This window comes from Schistocerca gregaria, chromosome 3, assembly GCF_023897955.1.
Source record: "Schistocerca gregaria isolate iqSchGreg1 chromosome 3, iqSchGreg1.2, whole genome shotgun sequence".
Classification (NCBI taxonomy): domain Eukaryota; kingdom Metazoa; phylum Arthropoda; class Insecta; order Orthoptera; family Acrididae; genus Schistocerca; species Schistocerca gregaria.
In genome coordinates this window covers 525,402,564-525,424,110 of record NC_064922.1, presented here as the reverse complement: position 1 = coordinate 525,424,110, position 21,547 = coordinate 525,402,564, and the positions used below count along the sequence as shown (strand labels likewise).

Genomic DNA, 21,547 nt, shown 5'->3' with positions numbered 1-21,547 from the left:
TCCAAAGGTAACTTCAAAAGCTAGCATGTTTTCTTTCTTTTGTGTTTGCCAGTTGACAATTCAATACTTTTGTTTTTTGTTGAGCTGGTCTCCTTTAATCCCAAATTGTGTATGTGTACACACACACACACACACACACACACACACACACACACACAAACTACCCTACCAAATAAACATACAGTTTTTAAAAACAAATTCTTCCTTAAAACTTGATTGAAAAGGGATCAAATTAAAAACAAATAACAAACGACAACCAAAAATAGCCTATGTTGAGATCCAAGCAGTGAGAAATAACATCATATCTGTCTATTTGCATGTATTTTGTAAATATATAACATCATAGTAAGAGAACTGTAAAATTACTTTCAAAACATATTCAGTGTATAACAAGTACTACAGTTATATTAAAAACAAAGATTCCAAGACTTACCAAGCGGGAAAGTGCCAGTAGACAGGCACAATAAAATAACACACAAACACACACACAAAATTACGAGCTTTCACAAGCGATGGTTGCTTCGTCAGGAAAGAGGGAAGGAAACCGAAAGATGAAAGGATGTGTGTTTGAAGGGAGAGGGTAAGGAGTCATTCCAGCCCTGGGAGAGGAAAGTCTAACCTTGGGGGGAAAAGGGATAGGTATATACTCGTACACACACACACACACACACACACACACACACACACACACACACACATACATATACAGACACAAGCAGACATATTTAAAGGCCTTTAAATATGTCTGCTTGTGTCTGTATATGTATGGATGGATATGTGTTTGTGTTTGTGTGTGTGTGCGAGTACATACCTATCCCTTTTTCCCCCAAGGTAAGTCTTTCCGCTCCCGGCTGGAATGACTCCTTACCCTCTCCCTTAAAACCCACATCCTTTCATCTTTCCTTTTCCTTCCCTCTTTCCTGACAAAGCAACCGCCGGTTGCGAAAGCTCGTAATTTTGTGTGTGTGTTTGTGTGTTATTTTATTGTGTCTGTCTACCAGTGCTTTCCCGCTTGGTAAGTCTTGGAATCTTTGTTTTTAATATATTTTTCCCATGTGGAAGTTTCTTTCTATTTTAAATACTACAGTTATGTAATTTTACTGACAGCTGAGCAGTGACAGTTACATGACACTTTACTGATGATATAACATGCATGTCAAGTTCACCTAGGTGTAAGTACCAATATGTAATCAATCAAATATGCAAGAAGTATTATGTATGTAAATGATCTCACTGACATTGTGTTCGCAGGTTTCTTGATAATACCAATGAAAGAGAAAACAGACCTTTCATGAAATAAAGACTGATAATTACATAGCAGTTATTCTGGACTTTCTTTATAGCATTCTACATCTACATTCATCTTCATCTACATTTATACTCTGCAAGCCACGCAATGGTGTGTGGCGGTGGGCACTTTACGTGCCACTGTCATTACCTCCCTTTCCTGTTCCACTCGCTTATGGTTCGTGGGAAGAATGACTGCCAGAAAGCCTCCTTGCATGCTCGAATCTCTCTAATTTTAAATTCATCATCTCCTCTGGAGGTATAAGTAGGGGGAAGCAATATATTTGATACCTCATCCACAAAAACACCCTCTCGAAACCTGAACAGCAAGCTACACTGCGATGCAGAGCGCCTCTCTTGCAGAGTCTGCCACTTGAGCTTGCTAAACATCTCCGTAATGCTATCATGCTTACCAAATAACCCTGTGACAAAACGCGCTGCTCTTCTTTGGATCTTCTCTATCTGCTCTGTCAAACCGACTTGGTATGAATCCCACACTGATGAGCAATATTCAAGTATAGGTCAAACGAGTGTTTTGCAAGCCACCTCCTTTGTTGATGGACTACATTTTCTAAGGACTCTTCCAATGAATCTCAACCTGGCACCCGCCTTACCAACAATTAACTTTATACGATCATTCCATTTCAAGTTGTTCTGTATGCATACTCCCAGATATTTTGCAGAAGTAACTGCTACCAGTGGTTGTTCCGCTATCATATAATCATACATTAAAGGATTCTTCTTTCTACGTATTCACAGTCCATTACATATGTCTATGTTAAGGGTCAGTTGCCACTCCCTGCACCAAGTGCCTATCCGCTGCAGATCTTCCTGCATTTCGCTGCAACTTTCTAATGCTGTGACTTCTCTGTATATTACAGCATCATCCATGAAAAGCTGCATGGAACTTCCGACACTATCTACTAGGTCATTTATATAAATAGTAAAAAACAATGGTCCCATAACACTCACCTGTGGCACGCCAGAGGTTACTTTAACGTCTGTAGACGTCTCAACATTGAGAACAACATGCTGTGTTCTGTTTGCTGAAAACTCTTCAATCCAGCCACACAGCTGGTCTCAGGCAACAGTGCAGAACTGTATCAAATGCCTTCTGGAATTCCAGGAAAATGACATTTACCTGGGAGCCTGTATCTAATATTTTCTGGGTCTCATGAACAAATAAAGCGAGTTGGGTCTTACACGATCGCTGTTTCTGGAATCCGTGTTGATTCCTATAGAGCAGATTTTGGGTTTCCAGAGATGACATGATGTTGTTGTTGTTGTGGTCTTCAGTCCTGAGACTGGTTTGATGCAGCTCTCCATGCTACTCTATGCTGTGCAAGCTTCTTCATCTCCCAGTACTTACTGCAACCTACATCCTTCTGAATCTGCTTAGTGTATTCATCTCTTGGTCTCCCTCTACGATTTTTACCCTCCACACTGCCCTCCAATGCTAAATTTGTGATCCCTTGATGCCTCAAAATATGTCCTACCAACTGGTCCCTTCATTTTGTTAAGTTGTGACTCAAACTCCTCTTCTCCCCAATCCTATTCAATACCTCCTCATTAGTTATGTGATCTACCCATCTAATCTTCAGCATTCTTCTGTAGCACCACAGTTTGAAAGCTTCTGTTATCTTCTTGTCCAATGATTTATCATCCATATTTCACTTCCATACATAGCTACACTCCATACAAATACTTTAATAAACGACTTCCTGACACTTAAATCTATACTCGATGTTAACAAATTTCTCTTCTTCAGAAACGCTTTCCTTGCCATTGCCAGTCTACATTTTATATCCTCTCTACTTTGACCATCATCAGTTATTTTAATTCCTAAATAGCAAAACTCCTTTACTACTTTAAGTGTCTCATTTCCTAATCTAATTCCCTCAGCATCACCCGATTTAATTTGACTACATTCTATTATCCTCGTTTTGCTTTTGTTGATGGTCATCTTATATCCTCCTTTCAAGACACTGTCCATTCTGTTCAACTGATCTTCCAAGTCCATTTGCTGTCTCTGACAGAATTACAATGTAATCGGCAAATCTCAAAGTTTTTATTTCTTCTAGATGACTTTTAATACCTACTTCGAATTTTTCTGTTGTTTCCTTTACTGCTTGCTCAATATACAGATTAAATAACATCGGGGAGAGGCTACAACCCTGTCTCACTTCCTTCCCAACCCCTGTTTCCCCTTCATGCTCCTCGACTCTTATAACTGCCATCTGCTTTCTGTGCAAATTGTAAATAGCCTTATGCTCCTGTATTTTACCCCAGGCACCTTCAGAATTTGAAAGATAGTATTCCAATTAACATTGTCAAAAGCTATCTCTAAGCCTACAAATGCTAGAAATGTACGTTTACCTTGTCTTAATCTTTCTTCTAAGATAAATCATAAGGTTAGTATTGCCTCATCTGTTCCAACATTTCTACGGAATCCAAACTGATCTTCCCCGAGGTCCGCTTCTACCAGTTTTTCCATTCATCTGTAAAGAATTTGCGTTAGTATTTTGCAGCTGTGACTTATTAAACTGATAGTTCAGTAATTTTCACATCTGTCAACACCTGCTTTCTTTGGGATTGGAATTATTATACTCTTCTTGAAGTCTGAGGGTATGTTGCCTGTCTCATACATTTTGCTCACCAGATGGTAGAGTTTTGTCAGGAATGGCTCTCCCAAGGCCGTCAGTAGTTCTAATGGAATGTTGTCTACTCCCGGGGTCTTGTTTCGACTCAGGTCTTTCAGTGCTCTGTCAAACTGTTCACCCGGTATCTTATCTCCCATTTCATCTTCATCTACATCCTCTTCCATTTCCATAATATTGTCCTCAAGTACATCGCCCTTGTATAAACCCTCTATATACTCCTTCCACCTTTCCGCCTTCGCTTCTTAGCTTAGAACTGGGTTTCCATCTGAGCTCTTGATATTCATACAAGTGGTTCTCTTTTCTCCAAAGGTCTCTTTAATTTTCCTGTAGGCAGTATTTATCTTACCCCTAGTGAGATAAGCCTCTACATCCTAACATTTGTCCTCTAGCCATCCCTGCTTAGCCATTTTGCACTTCCTGTCGATCTCATTTTTGAGACGTTTGTATTCCTTTTTACCTGCTTCACTTACTGTTTTTTTATATTTTCTCCTTTCATCAATTAAATTCAATATTTCTTCTGTTACCCAAGGATTTCTATTAGCCCTCGTCTTTTTACCTACTTTATCTTCTGCTGCCTTCACTACTTCATCCCTCAGAGCTACCCATTCTTCTTCTTCTGTATTTCTTTCCCTCATTACTGTCAATTGTTTCCTTATGCTCTCCCTGAAACTCTCTACAATCTCTGGTTCTTTCAGTTTATCCAGGTCCCATCTCCTTAAATTTCCACCTTTTTGCAGTTTCTTCAGTTTTAATCTACAGTTCATAACCAATAGATTGTGGTCAGAGTCCACATCTGCCCCTCGAAATCTCTTACAATTTAAAACCTGATTCCTAAATCTCTGTCTTACCATTATATAATCTATCTGATACCTTTTAGTATCTCCAAGATTCTTCCATGTATACAACTTTCTTTCATGATTCTTCAACCAAGTATTAGCTATGATTAAGTTATGCTCTGCGCAAAATTCTACCAGTCGGATTCCTCTTTCATTTCTTCCCCCCAATCCATATTCACCTACTATGTTTCTTTCTCTCCCTTTTCCTACTGACGAATTCCAGTCACCCATGACTATTAAATTTTCGTCTCCCTTCACTACCTGAATAATTTCTTATATCTCCTCATACATTTCATCAATTTCTTCATCATCTGCAGAGCTAGTTGGCATATAAACTTGTACTACTGTAGTAGGCGTGGGCTTCATATATCTTGGCCACAATAATGCGTTCACTATGCTGTTTGCAGTAGCTTACCCATACTCCTATTTTTGTTATTCATTATCAAACCTACACCTGGATTACACTTATTTGATTTGGTATTTATAACCCTGTATTCACCCGACCAAAAGTCTTGTTCCTCCTTCCACCGAACTTCACTCATTCCCACTATATCTAACTTTAACCTATCCATTTCCCTTTTTAAATTTTCTAACCTACCTGCCCGATTAAGGGATCTGACATACCACGCTCCGATCTGTTGAACGCCAGTTTTATTTCTCCTGATAACGACATACTCCTGAGTAGTCCCTGCCCGAAGATCCAAATGGGGGACTACTTTACCTCTGGAATATTTCACCCAAGAGGACACCATCATCATTTAATCATACAGTAAATCTGCATGCCATCTGGAAAAATTACGGCTGTAGTTTCCCCTTGCTTTCAGCCGTTCACAGTACCAGCACACCAAGGCCGTTTTGGTTAATGTCACAAGGCCAGATCAGTCAATCATCCAGTCTGTTGCCCCTGCAAGTACTGACAAGACTGCTGCCCCTCTTCAGGAACCACACATTTGTCTGGCCTCTCAACAGATACCCCTCTGTTGCGGTGTCACCTACGGTACGACCATCTGTATCGCTGAGGCATGCAAGCCTCCCCAACAATGGCAAGTTCCATGGTTCATGTGGGGGGGGGGGGGGGGAATTACATGTTCTAAAATTCTACAACAGATCAATGTCAGAGATAAAGGTCAATAGTTTTGCACATCTGCTTAACGACCCTTCTTGAAAACTGAAAGTACCTGTGCCCTTTTCCAATCAATTGGAACGTTCTGTTGCTCTAGAGACTTGCAGTACATGGCTGTTAGAAGGGGGGTATGTTCATTCACATACTCTGTGTAGAATCGAATTGGTATCCCGTCACGTCCAGTGGACTTTTCTCTGTTGAGTGATTTCAGTTGCTATTCTATTCCTTGGACACTTATTTCGATGTCAGCAATTTTTTCGTTCATGTGAGGATTTAGAGAAGGAACTGCAGTTCAGTCTTCCTCTGAGAAACAGCTTTGGAAAATGGTGTTTAGTATTTCAGCTTTATGCATGTCATCCTCTGTTTCAATGCCATTATCATCCCAGAGTGTCTGGATATGTTGTTTCGATCCACTTACTGATTTAATGTAAGACCAGAACTTCCTAGGATTTTCTGTCAAGTTGGTACATAGAATTTTACTTTCGAATTCACTGAACGCTTCATGCATAGCTCTTCTTATGCTAGCTTTGACATTGTTTATCTTCTGATTATCTTAGAGGTTCTGGCTGCGCTTAAATTTGCAGTGAAGCTCTCTTTGCTTTTGCATTAGTTTTCTAACTTTGTTTTTGAACCACGGTGGGTTTTTCCTGTCCATCACAGTTTTATTCGACACATACCTGTCTAAAACCCATTTTATGATTGCCTTGAACTTTTTCCATAACCACTCAACATTGTCAGTGTCAGAACAGAAATTTTCATTTTGATCCGTTAGGTAGTCTGAAATCTGCCTCCTATTACTCTTGTTAAACAGATAAACCTTACTCCCTTTTTTTTATATTCCTGTTTACTTCCATATTCAGGGATGCTGCAATGGCCTTATGATCACCGATTCCCTGTTCTGCACTTATAGAGTCAATAAGTTTGGGTCTGTTTGTTATCAGTAGGTGCAAGATGTTATCTCCACGAGTTGGTTCTCTGTTTAATTGCTCGAGGTAATTTTCGGTTAGTGCAACAATGTCAAAAACTTTCTCTTACACTACATAGATTCACCTTCATTCAGTCTAAGTCAAAGAATCTGTATTGTCTTCTATTTTCCTACATTTCCAGAAAATCATAAGTGGTCTTTCTCAATGTTATGGTCTTTCCATTCTCCATTGTATAATTTGTTTTAGTTTTTTGCAGCCAGGTATTATTTAACTGGTGGTTTGGTAATACTGCGTTATGACTTCCAGTCATACCCCGCCATCTGGCCTTCACTCTGGAGGAAATGTCCCTCGGAAAATACCCAGAAGGGTACTCTTCCACCTTCTGAAGCCTATAACAAGATGTAGAAGGCATCGGCTGCTGCTGTGTGGGCAGGTCCTAATCCACCGATAGAAAGAGAGGAGGCAGAGGAGACGAAGGCTCCGTCTCCATGGGGTCATCCTGCGGTGTCGTGATGATACCCTCTAGTGACTGCTCTAGCCACACTGTCCTTGGGATCCATGAATCTGTGGGAAGAGATACAGAAGGATCACCGTCCACATGGCAGTGGCGAATCTGATTGTGATGGTGGTGCTGCAATCTGTCTGGGCCTGAAATGAGATATACATATGCTCTAAGCCGACGAATGGTCTTACCTCACGGCCACTGTTTTCTGCCACTAAAAACCCTAGAAAACAAAATATCATGTGATGTGAGCAATACTTATGGCCTTCCGGGGGCGTCGGATACTGAGGAGGGTGAAGTAGGTAAGCAGCGTCCGATGGCGGTGGCCGTGAACCAATTCTGCCAGCGATGTTCCATCTCGTGGATGTGAATGGTAGGAGGCAAGAAACAGTTGCAATGCTTGATCCCTGGTGTGTGCAGTGCAAAGTTTGGCCATCTGCTGCTTGAAGATTCTGACAAAAAGGTTTCGCTTCACTGTTTGATTGTGAATGGAACAGTGCACTAGTTAGATGCTGTATGCCAGTGCATTCACAGAATGTTTCAGATTCATGTGACTGAACTGATGGCCTTTGTCTGACACAACAATTTCAGGCAAACCTTGAACGCAAAAAATACAGGACAAAGCCTGAACTGTGCTATGTGATGTCCTCGAGTTCACTGGCATAGCAAAAGGAAACCTGCAAGAAGGGTCTACCACACTCTACTATCAAGTGTTCCAAAAAGATCCCACAAAGTCTATGTGCACGCATTGTCATGGAGATTGCGAATTAGGCCAAGCTGAGAATTTTTGTGATGGGGCAGACTGATTTTCCATACATGCATGACACCGTGATATCATCTGTTCTATTTGAGTGTCCATACCATGCCAAGTACTGTCTCGTTGTGCTAACTGTTTTGTATAAACAATCCCCCAGTGTCCTTGATGAAGTAACCGCAACACTTCTCTTTGAAAAACTTTGGGGTGACTGTCCACTGTCATTTTGAACAAGAATCACGACTTGCTGTACAGCGAATTTATGCCAATGTGCAAAGTATTGATGCACTACTGAGTTCTTTATAGTATGCAATGAGTGAGGCCAAGATGTGTAAATGTATTTTATCAAAATGTTCAAATCTGAATCAGCTTCCATAGCCTGTGCAATTTTCCTATAGTTCAGAGGAAGCAATTCAGAATTATGAGCATCAATGTGACAACAAGGTGCAGTGTCAAAGTTCATATCATGGCGAATTGGAAGGCATGAAAGTGTGTCTGCATTACCATGTTGAACTGTCAGATGATACACAATCTTGTACTGGTATTGAAACAACAACAAAGCCCATCTTTGCAATTTTTGGGCAGTTTGTGCAAGGCTTCATTGGTGAAACAAAGACTGCAGTGGCTGGTGATTTGTTACTGAGTAGAATTTTCTGCCATACAAATAGTGGTGGAATTTGGTGACACCTTACACAATACCCAATGCCTCTTTCCCTATTTGTGAATAGTTACACTGAGTTTTGGACAACAATTTGGATGCAAGAATGATAGGCCTGCCTTTATCATCAAATCTTTGTGAAAGCACTGCACCAGTTCCATAAGAGGGAGCATCAGCTTGCAACACATCTGGTTTGTCAGGATCAAAGTAAATTAAGTATCAATCACTGAGCAATGCATCCTTAAATTCTTGAAAAGCTTCTTGGCCATCACCTGTCCAAACAAAGGAAACATTATAGCATCACTAGCTACCAATGGAGCTACAATTTGTGCAGCATTTGTTATGAACCAAATATAATAGTTATTTTTCGCTAAGACTGACTGCAATTCTGTGACATTGCGAGGAACTGGTAGGTCATGCATGGTTAACAAATGTGACTGAAGAGCATGTACACCTTGACTGTTTATGATATGACCATGATACTACAACTCAGGTTTAAAAAATGTCACTTGTCCAGCCTATGCTTTAGTCCTGCATCAGATAACACATGAAATAAAGCATGCAAATTTGCAATGTGTTCTTCAGTTGTATGACCTGCTATGACAATATTGTCCAAGTAGTTTGAACAGTTTGGTACTTGAGCAGTCAGCTGTTCCAAATACTGTTGGAAAATGGTGGGTGTGGAAGTACTGCCAAAAGGCAAGTGCAAATATTTAAACAAGCTCAAATGAGTGTTCACTACACACACATTTCGAAATTCTTCATGTAGTGGTATTTGAAGATATGTGTCGCGCTAATAAATTTTTGAAAAGTAGCGACCAGCGTTTAGTCTTTCCATGAGGTCCTCTAGGCATGGCAATGGATAAATATCAATCACAGTTTGTGGGTTGGCTGTAGACTTAAAGTCAACACAGAGGTGAATGTAACCTAAAGGTGTGGGGAGAAAAACCAGTGGACTTGCCCACTGACTAGCTGATATACAGGGTGTTTCAAAAATGACCGGTATATTTGAAACGGCAATAAAAACTAAATGAGCAGCGATAGAAATACACTGTTTGTTGCAATATGCTTGGGACAACAGTACATTTTCAGGCAGACAAACTTTCGAAATTACAGTAGTTACAATTTTCAACAACAGATGGCGCTGCAAATGATGTGAAAGATATAGAAGACAACGCAGTCTGTGGGTGCGCCATTCTGTATGTTGTCTTTCTGCTGTAAGCGTGTGCTGTTCACAACGTGCAAGTGTGCTGTGGACAACATGGTTTATTCCTGAGAACAGAGGATTTTTCTGGTGTTGGAATTCCACCGCCTAGAACACAGTGTTATTGCAACAAGACGAAGTTTCCAACAGAGGTTTAATGTAACCAAAGGACCGAAAAGCGATACAATAAAGGATCTGTTTGAAAAATTTCAACGGACTGGGAACGTGACGGATGAATGTGCTGGAAAGGTAGGGCGACCGCGTATGGCAACCACAGAGGGCAACGCGCAGCTAGTGCAGCAGGTGATCCAACAGCAGCTTCGGATTTCCGTTCACCGTGTTGCAGCTGTGGTCCAAATGATGCCAACGTCGACGTATCGTCTCATGCGCCAGAGTTTACACCTCTATCCATACAAAATTCAAACGCGGCAACCCCTCGGCGCTGCTATCATTGCTGCACGAGAGACATTCGCTAACGATATAGTGCACAGGATTGATGACGGCGATATGCATGTGGGCAGCATTTGGTTTACTGACGTAGCTTATTTTTACCTGGACGGCTTCGTCAATAAACGGAACTGGCGCATATGGGGAACCGAAAAGCCCCATGTTACAGTCCCATCGTCCCTGCATCCTCAAAAAGTACTGGTCTGGGCCGCCATTTCTTCCAAAGGAATCATTGGCCCATTTTTCAGATCCGAAACGATTACTGCATCACGCTATCTGCACATTCTTTGTGAATTTGTGGCGGTACAAACTGCCTTAGATGACACTGCGAACACCTCGTGGTTTATGCAAGATGGTGCCCGGCCACATTGCATGGCTGACGTCTTTAATTTCCTGAATGAATATTTCGATGATCATGTGATTGCTTTGGGCTATCCGAAACATACAGGAGGCGGCGTGGATTGGCCTCCCTATTCACCAGACATGAACCCCTGTGACTTCTTTCTGTGGGGACACTTGAAAGACCAGGTGTACCGCCAGAATCCAGAAACAATTGAACAGCTGAAGCAGTACATCTCATCTGCATGTGAAGCCATTCCGCCAGACACGTTGTCAAAGGTTTCGGGTAATTTCATTCAGAGACTACGCCATATTATTGCTACGCATGGTGCATATGTGGAAAATATCGTACTATAGAGTTTCCCAGACCGCAGCGCCATCTGTTGTTGACAATTGTAACTACTATAATTTCAAAAGTTTGTCTGCCTGAAAATGTACTGTTGTCCCAAGCATATTGCAACAAAGGGTGTATTTCTATCTCTGCTCGTTTAGTTTGTATTGCCGTTTCAAATATACCGGTCATTTTTTAAACATGCTGTAGATGCAATATCTCTTCTATCTTGCAGTTCTTTAAGTTCAACAGTGACCATGTTCTGTAAAGCAATGGGAACAATTCTGGCCCAGGAAAAGTTTGTCTGAGCATGTCTTTCATAGTAATAGATGCAACAAAATTGTAAGCCTTGTCTAAACCTTCAGAGAAGAGTTCAGGGAAATCTTTCAGCAAGCCAGGTACATAGTCTTTGGCACTGAATGCAGTCACTGACAATACATTGTCCTGCATTTTAAAGCCAAACAAATCAAATGAATCAAAGCCAAATTGCGTGATTGTAACACAGTGAAAGTCTCAGTTTGTGTATGCGAGCGATACATGGCAGGCAAAGTACATTTTACGAGAATGGGAATGTTTTGTCCATTATAAGCCGTCAGGTGCATGCTAGTTTTAGACAGGTGTGGGGAGCCTAACAGTTCATATGTGTTATAATTCAGCAATGTAACAGAGGCACCCATGTCCGACTGGAATTTCACACATTTTCCACTAATATGCAAATGAATAAAGAGTTTGTGGGACTGGCGTAGCACTGAAGAAACAGTGTGCATGTTAGTTTTGCTAATGCTTACAGCAGTCTTTAAATACATTCCACTGATTACATGGGCTTTGTGATTAGATTTTTGTGAGTGGACAGGATTCTCATGATTGTTCTGTTGCAAACATACTGATTGTACATGACCTTTGTTGCCACAAGTGTAACACTGTGCTTGTAGGTAAGGGAGTCTTGGTGTTTGTGCCCTGAATAGCGCTGAGGGCATGACTTAATTCTGTCCATCTATGTATAAAACTGTTCATGCAGTGTGGCATGTGTGGGCTGTTGCTACCTACTTGGCAATTGTAAGCAAGGGACCTGATAAACTGATGGCTGCTCAAATGTATTGGCCAACACAGAATCTGAATCGTACTCATCTAGTATTTGCGCTGCATGTTGAAATGATGGATCTCACTGTTTCAGAATTTGTTCTCTAAGTCTGACACAGTTACATTGTGCACAATCACATCATGTGACATAACACCCTAATATAAAGCACCACAAGCATTTCCTCGTCATACCCTACAAATCTGTTACCCACTTGCGATAATTTTTTTCTGGCATTTTCTTGCAACAACAGGATTGGTACCTAGCTGCCACCACATTCACTTGTTGGTCATAATAGTTAGTCAGAGAATCCTGATCATAGGAAAGTTCACTCAGAGTGGTGTTAGGGAACAATTTCTGAATGAGGCAAAACACTGCACTTGATACCATTGACAAAAAGTAAGTAGTTACATAGTACCTGGTATGTTGTGAGCAATTTTGTGGGCTTCAAACTGTTGCAACCACTTGAGCCATTCCTCATCTTTTTCATCAAAGTGGCAAAAAGGTGGTATAGTACTTGGAGCTACAGTTGTTGCCTGTTGCACCATATTAGTGGCTTGATTCACCAGGAGCTGCTGTGCCATGTTTAGTAGCCTGAAACTGAAACATCTGCATTGGCTGCATTGCATTTATGGCTTGCAGTTGAAGCACCTGAGCAGAGAGTGGGAGAGATGAGTTGGTCATTGTGGTAGAGGCAAATGCGATAAACAGACAATGCAAGCAATAAAAGTAAGCACACAAGCAAAGAAAATTTTTGCAACACCCACCTGAAAATGCTGATTAGCAAAAACACTGCAAGAGACTCTGTTAAAACATGTAAATGCAATGAAAAGACAAAGTAGAACTAAGGGACCAGCAAAACACAAAGGCGCACGACAAAAAACAGAGACTCTATGGTGCGTGGTTAAGAGGTTGTTGCTATGGGTTCATTCAACCTTCTCATCACCAACTGTTAAATCCAGCCTAATCATGAATATGGAGCATCTAGGAAACCTACTTTCTCAGATTGCTAGACAATATTCAAACAAATCCTATTAATGAGTTATATTACAAAATGAAATTTACAGATACTTAACTTGGATTTCAAAGATGTGTTTCAGGCAAAGAGCGACATGCAAAAAAAGCAATATTTTTCAGTATTAACAGTCTTAAGTTCATATTACATAGAAGTGAATAGAGTAGTTGTTGCTATACAAGTGCCTAATCTTGAAGCTGCTCTTCAACTGTGTTGCAATCAGCTGGGTGTGGCACTTATGTCCTTTTCACCTAGGGGCCACTGCTGTAGCATTGTCATCCAGGAGGGTGGTACAGCCAGTGCGTGATTGGCTGACTTCTTCTCACAGCCTTCTCTGTTCTCTCATTCCCAACTGGTGTGTCAGCACTTGACTTTATGCTGTAGCAATTTATATGGATCAGGAACAGCAAAAGGGCCTACAATACTTCCCTGGGGAGCACCAGATATCACTTCTGTTTTACTTGATGACTTTCCACCAGTTATTATGAACTGTGACCTTTCTGATAAGTTATCAGGACTCCAATCACACAAATGAGACAATATTACATAGACAAGCAATTTGATCGGAAGTCACTTGTGAGTAATAATGTAAAAAGCCTTCTGAAAATATAAAAATACAGAATCAATCTGAGATACCCCTGTTGATAGCATTTGTTACTTCATATGAATAAAGATCTGGTTGTGTTTCACAAGAACAATACTTTCTGATTGTATATTGGCTATTTGTCAATAAATCATTATCTGTAAGGTAATTCATATTGTTTGAATACAGTATACGTTCCAAAATCCTACTGAAAACTGATTTAGTAATGTGTTCTGTAATTCAGTGGATTGCTCTGGTATGATTTATGCAACTTCCCAGTCTTTTGTCGAATGAGTGGTTGTATATCATTGCTAAATATGGGACTACTTTATCAGCACACTCTGAGTGGAACCTAACTGCTATAATATCTGGAGTGGAGGCCTTGCCTTTATTAAGTGATTTAAGATGTTTCATACACTGGGGATATCTACTTCTATGTTGTTCATGTTGGCAGTTGTTCTTGATTCGAATTTCAGAATATTTACTTTGTCTTCTTTGGTGAAGGAATTTCAGAAAACTGTGTTTAGTAACTCTGCTGAGTGGCACATTCATCAGTATAATTACCATTCCTATGATGCAGTGAAAGTAATGATTAAGTCTTGCCACTAGTGTACTCTACATCTGACCAGAACCTCTTTGAGTTTTCTTCCACATTTTAGACAAAAGTGTCATTGTGGTAACCATTAAAAGCATCTCAAATTGAAGTCTTGCTGAGTTTTGAGCTTCAGTAAACATCACGAGTCTTTGAGATTTTTGATTCTTTTACATTTGACATGCATTTTCTGTTGCTTCCATTCCATTTCCATAGCACTGTCTTCATGGTTGTTCAGTTTGTATAGGTCTTCAGTATATTCCTCCCACCTTTCAGCCTTACCTTTTTTGCCTGGTACTGGTGTCCCATCCGAGCTTCTCTCTTTTCTCCAAATGTTTCTTTAATTTATCTGTAGGCAGTATTTGTCCTTTTCATAGTCATGAATGCTTCTGCAGCCTTTCATTTCTCCTCTAGCCGTTCTGTGGTTGCCATTTTGTCTTCTTTCTGTCAATCAGATGTCTGAAACTTCCTGGCAGATTAAAAACTGTGTGCCGGACCAAGACTCCAACTCGGGACCCTTGCCTTTTGCAGGCAAGTGCTCTACCATCTGAGCTACCCAAGCATGCTTCACGATCCACCTTCACAACTTCAGTTCTGCCAGTACCTTGCCTCATACTTTCCAAACTTCACAGAAGCTCTCACGCAAACCTTGAAGAACTAGCACTTCTGGAACAAAGGATATTGGCCACAGCCTGGGAGATGTTTCCAGAATGGGATTTTCACTCTGTAGCGGAATGTGCACTGATATGAAATTTCCTGGCAGAATAAAACTGTATGCCACACCGAGACTCAATCTCGGAACCTTTGCCTTTTGAAGGAAGGTGGGAGATGAGGTACTGGCAGAAATGAAGCTGTGAGAGCAAGTCGTGAGTTGTGCTTGGGTAGCTCAGATGGTAGAGCACTTGCTCGTAAAATGCAAAGGTCCAAGTTCAAGTCTTGGTCTAGCACACTGTTTTAATCTGCCAGGAAGTTTCATATCAGTGCACACTCCACAGCAGAGTGAAAATCTTATTCTGAAATCAGATGTGTACTTTCCTTTTTGCCTGCCCCATTTGTTCTGTTTGCATATTTTTTCCTGTTGCCTATTTAATCTCTTGAGGGTGCCCACTTTCCTTCTATTGTATTCCTTTGCTCAACTGCATTCATTTATTGGCTAATGCTCCCTTTAAAATCTCAGCAACCAGTGATCTCATCAAAATATCTTTTTAATTTCCATCTGAAATATCTGCAATTTCAACAGTTTTAATCTGCATTTCAAAACCAGTACATTATCACCAGAGTCCATATTTTCCTCTGGAAATGTTCTGTAGATTCAAATCTGGTTTCAGAACCTCCGTCTGACTGTTATATAATATATATGAAACCTTCTGGAGTCTCTTCTACACATATAACCTTCTTTCATAATTCTTAACCCATTGATTAAATGTGCTCTGTGTAAAATTCTGTCAGGTACCTTCCTCTTTGATTCCTTTCCACTCAGTCCGTGTTTAGCTACTCTTTTTCCTTCTCTTGCTTTTTCTACTGCTGAAATCTAGCATCCATCACAATTAAATTCTCATCTTCCTTAACAATTTGAATATCTCACTGCCATCATACATTCTTTCAATCTCTTATCATATGCAGTGTTGGCAGACATATAAATTTTCGCTACTATGGTGGATGTGGGCTTCATGTCTCACTTGGTTATGATAATGTGTTCACTATGCTGTTTGTAGTACCTTTCAAATTACTATTTTCGTATTCATTATGAGAGGCACTCCTATATTACCCCTACTTGATATTATGTTTATAAACCTGTAGTCATCTAATCAAAGTTCTATTCTTCCTGCCACTCCACTTCACTAATACTCACTTTACTGAACCGCAACCTATCCATTTCTCTTTTTAATTTCTCTGAGTTACACAATAAAGCATCTAACATTGCATTTCTCGAACAGTAGTATGCTAGAATTGTTTTTCCTTCTGACATCATCCTCCTGGGTAGTGTCTGCCTAGAGATCTGATTAGGGAATTATTTTATTTATTTTATCTCCAGAATGTTTTACCCAAGAAGATGCATCATCATTAAACCACACAGAACAGTCACTCGCCCTAGGGAAATATAATGAGTTTTGTCTGTTTGCATGTAGCCATTCACAGTACCAACATAGTAAGGCTGTGGCTAATTGTTACAAGGCTTAATAAGTGAATCATTCAGTCTGAGATGCCAAAGATCATGGTCACATGTATGTGGAGTGTGCTTGATAGTGTAAATGAAAGTATGTGCATTCCATTTCCTGATGAAGCCAAAAGCTAATGTGCAAGTGTGTTTTAGTTGTGCCTGTCTGCAATGTAAAGTGCATAGCATCATTTATGTTGTTAAATGAGTGAATTTATATTTTATTACATTACCTTGATGTGCTACAGGGAAGTAAAATAATACTTTGAAAAAAAAAAGAGTTCAAATTGTTAAATAAGAACCCCACAGATAATCAGTGCCACAGGAACTGCACAACATTAATTTGTCTCTGTCTCATTACTGTGGAGATGACCCTTTTCTAGTCATTGTGGTGATTCGTTGGAAGGAGGCATTTTCTGAACAAGGCTGCTTTTCTTCTAATTAAATCACAGTGCTATGATTACTGAAATGCCATTGAAGCATATGGACACATCTTTTGAGGTAATCATCCACTTATCTTTTTTACCTCAAGCTGCAGCTACGTCAAAGTTCATAAAGGAAGTCCTTTTTTATATGTCTTTTTATTTTAAATGGACACTTTATTTCTTTGGCAATTAGCTAATTGCCCTCTGAGGGTTATCAAGCAATTTTCTGTTCAAGGCAGTTTTTGTTCTAAGAGGGGTAGTATTAAATCACTATATTACAGTTACTAAAATGACATTGTGGCATACAAAATCATCTTTTGGGATAATCATCCACTTGTATTTTTTATCTTTGAGTCTGCAGCCATGTTAAAGTTCTTGAAAGAAATCATTTTCCTACATGGGGCTATCTTTTGTATTTTAAATAAACAATAAATTTCATTTGCAATTAACTAACCCCCCACCCCCTTACTTCAGGGTTATCAAGCAGCATCAGATGAGAATTACACTGTCCTATTTCATTTGTGAGCATGTAATGATCCAATTTACCTTACAGTTACAGACACTCGGTTATACACCTGCAGATTTTTTGGTGAATGATTACACGTTGACAAATGGAAGTACATAACATAATTTTTGTCTGATGGTGGTTGATAATGCCCTACATAACAAAACAAGCTAATTGCAAATGAAGAAAAAGTGTTTATTTCACTAAAAAAATATCCTCACACAGGAAAATGACATCTTTCAAAAAAATTCTAGAAGTATGGACCCAAAGGGGAAAAAACTAGTGGCTGATTGCGCCTTAAGATTATTCCACAACATCTTTTCATCTACTAGTACACCTAGACATTTGACACAGTTTACAGTGTCCAGCTTTTTGTCCACATAGTGTGCTTCACTTATGTTGTTGTTGTTGTGGGCTTCAGTTCAAAGTCTGGTTTGATGCTGCTCTCCATGCTACTCTATCCTGTGGAAGCCTCTTCATCTCCATGTAACTACTGCAACCTACACCCTTCAGAATCTGCTTACTGTATTCATCTCTTGGTCTCCCTCTTCAATTACTACCCCCCACACTTCCCTCCAGTACTAAATTGGTGATCCCTTGATGCCTCAGAATGTGTACTACCAACTGTTCTGTTATTTATAGTCAGTTTGTACCACAAATTTTTCTTCTCCCCAGTTCTATTCAGTATCTCCTCATTAATTACATGATTTACCCATCTAGTCTTCATCATTCTTCTGCAGCACCACATTTCAAATGCTTCTGTTCTATTCTTGTCTAAGCTGTTTATTGTCTATGTTTCACTTCTGTACAAGGCTAAACTCCATACAAATACTTTCAGAAAGGACTTCCTGACACTTAAATCTATACTTGATGTTAACAAATTTCTCTTATTCAGAAACACTTTTCTTGCCATTGCCAGTCTGCATTTTATATCCTCCCTACTTTGAGCACCATCAGTTATTTTGCATCACAAGTAGCAAAACTTGTCTACTACTTTAAGTTTCTAATTTCCAAATCTAATTCCCTCAGTACCACCTGATTTAACTAGGCTGCACTCCATTATTTTCATTTTGCTTTTGTTGACATTCATGTCATATCCTCCTTTCAAGACACTGCCCATTCTGTTCAGTTGCTCTTCCAAGTCCTTTGCTGTTTCTGACAGAATTACAGTGCCACCAGCAAACCTCAAAGTTTGTATTTCCTACTCCAGATTTTCTTTTATTTCCTTAACTGCTTGCTCAATGTACAGATTGAATAACATCTGGGATAGACGACAACCCTTTCTCACTCCCTTCTCAACCACTGCTTCCCTTTTGTGCCCCTCGATTCTTGTAAAAGCCATCTGGTTTCTGTACATATTGTAAATAACCTTTCACTCCCTGCATTTTACAAATGTCACCTTAAGAATTTGAAAGAGAGTATTTCAGTCAACATTGCAAAAGCTTTCTCTAAGTCTACAAATGCTATAAACACAGGTTTGCCTTTCGTTAGCCTATCTTCTATGAGAAGTCACAGGGAAAATATCGCCTCGTATGTTCCTATATTTCTTCAGAATCCAAACTGATCTTCTCCAAGGTTGGCTTCTACCAGTTTTTCCAGTCTTCTGTAAAGGATTCACGTTAGTATTTTGCAGCTGTGACTTATTAAACTGATAGTTCGATAATTTTCACACCTTTCAGCACCTGCTTTCTTTGGAATTGGGATTACTATATTTTTCTTGAAGTCTGTGGGTATTTCGCCTGTTTCGTACATCTTCATCACCAGAAGAAAGTGTTTTGACATGGCTGGCTCTCTCAAGGCTATCAGTAGCTCTAATGGAATGTTGTCAACTCCCCATGCCTTGTTTTGACTTAAGTCTTTCAGTGCTTCGTCAAACCTTCATACAGTGTTACATCCCCCTTCTCATCTTCATCTACATATTCTTCCATTTCCATAATATTGCCCTCATGTATGCCTCCCTTGTATAGACTCTGTGTATACTCCTTCCACCTTTCTGCTTTTGCTTTTTTGCTTAGAACTGGTTTTCCATATGAGCTCTTGATATTCATACAGCTGGTTCTCTTTTCTCCAAAGCTCTTTTTAATTTTCCTGAAGGCAGCATCTATCTTACCCCTTGTGACATATGCTTCTGCAGCCTTACATTTGTCCTCCAGCTATTCCGGATTAGCCATTTTTCACTTCCTGTTTATTTCATTTTTTAGACATTTGTATTCCCTTTTGCCTCCTTCATTTACTGCATTTTTATATTTTCTCCTTTCATCAGTTAAATTCAATATCTCTTCTGATTTCTACTAGCCCTTGTCTTTTTACCTACTTGATTCTCTGCTGCCTCCACTATTTCATCTCTCAAAGCTTACCATTCTTCTTCTACTGTACTGACTCGTCACACATTATGATTATTTATCGTGCAAAATGATCCGTTGAACATGAAAGTAACTAACTAATTCCTTTCCCCTGTTCTTGTCAGTTGTTACCTAATGCTCCCTCTGAAAGTCCCTAGAACCTTTGCTTCTTTCAGTTTATCCAAGTCCCCTCTTCTTAAATTCCTGTCTTTTTGCAGTTTCTTCAGTTTTAATCAGCAGTTCATAACCAATAAATTGTGGTAAGAGTCCACATCTGTGCCTGGAAATTTAAAACCTGGTTCCAAAATCTCTGTCTTACCACAATATAATCAATCTGAAATCTTCCAATATCTCCAAGTCTCCTCCACATATACAACCTTCTTTCATGATTCTTAACTTAAGTGTTACCTGTGATTAAATTATGCTCTGTGCAAAATTCTACCAGGTGGCTTCCTCTTACATTCCTTTCTCCCAGTCCATATTTACCTACTACTTTTCTTTCTTTTCCTTTTCCTACTATAGAATTCCAGACCCCCATGACTATTGAATTTTTGTCTCCCTTCACTATCTGAATAATTTCTTTTATCACAGCATACATTTTCTGTGTCTCCTCCTCATTTGTGGAGCTAGTCAGCATATAAAGTTGTACTGCCATGGTGGATGTGGGCTTTGTGTATATCTTGACTACAATAATGCATTCACTATGCTGTTCATAGTAGCTTATCTGCATTCCTATTTTTTGTTCATATTTATACCCACTCCTGAATTACCTCTATTTGATTTTGTGCTTATAACACTGTATTCAACTGACCGGAAGTCCTGTTCCTCCTGCCACTGAAGTTAACTAATTCCCACTATGTCTAACCTTAACTTATCCATTTCCTTTTTTAAATTTTCTTCACTTATATCTTTCACAATTAGTGGTCTATTTGCTAATTTTAGATCCAAGTTCTTCATTTTGAAACAATCACACTTCTTATTAACCATTAATTTCACTATTTTTAAAACATAGAAGGAAATCATTCATGAAAATTAAACATTGTCTGAATCTCTGTTGTTGCAGTGCCTTTCTAGCAAGTCAAAACTAGTGGGTTCATGATATTTTCATTGAGAAAGAAAGTGCTCAAAGAAGAATATAAAAAGAAATTTAATATTCATCTTTACAGTTGCTGTAGAAAGGCTTTGTTGTGCACAGGTGCCAGGTTTTTTAACATAATGATTTGATCAGGCCTCTATCATAAACTCACACATTGCAACAAGACAGATGAACACTTGTATTGGTGATTCAGAGTTTTTAAACAATAAATACTGATGTATTACATTCTGATATAAAAGAGGTTTATGTGAACAATGACATCAACATAGTAGTCAGACAAAAATCTGCCTGTAAAGACTTGTGTATAAAGAACTGAGAAGAAGGACTATGTAGAAGAGACTATACCTGACACACCATTATTACAACTATATAAAATTTGCTGTTACATACCAGAACCTTTTAATTACATCCAGTTTTTAACTGAATTATGAAATAAAGAAAAATTACTCTTTTTCTTGTACAAAACAGTCAAAGAAATAAAATAGTGACAATAGTTATTTTCAATACTAAATTTTTATGTTGTAATGTTCCAGAATGTTTGAATATTAAAAGTCAACTATTTTGCAACAAATGCGTTTTTTAATAAAATAAAATGTTTATTGGGAAGCGGATGACAGGAAATTTCAGTGTGGTATGTGACAATTAATTGTTTTAACTTTGTTGGTTTAGAATGGAATGTACATAAC

At 39.3% G+C, this 21,547-nt stretch overlaps 1 protein-coding gene across 1 annotated transcript in view; it reads left to right on the top strand.

The window, feature by feature from the left end:
* LOC126354009 (uncharacterized) overlaps positions 1 to 21,547 on the top strand; it is a 217,263-nt gene that overhangs the window by 36,006 nt on the left and 159,710 nt on the right. The window lies entirely within an intron of this gene.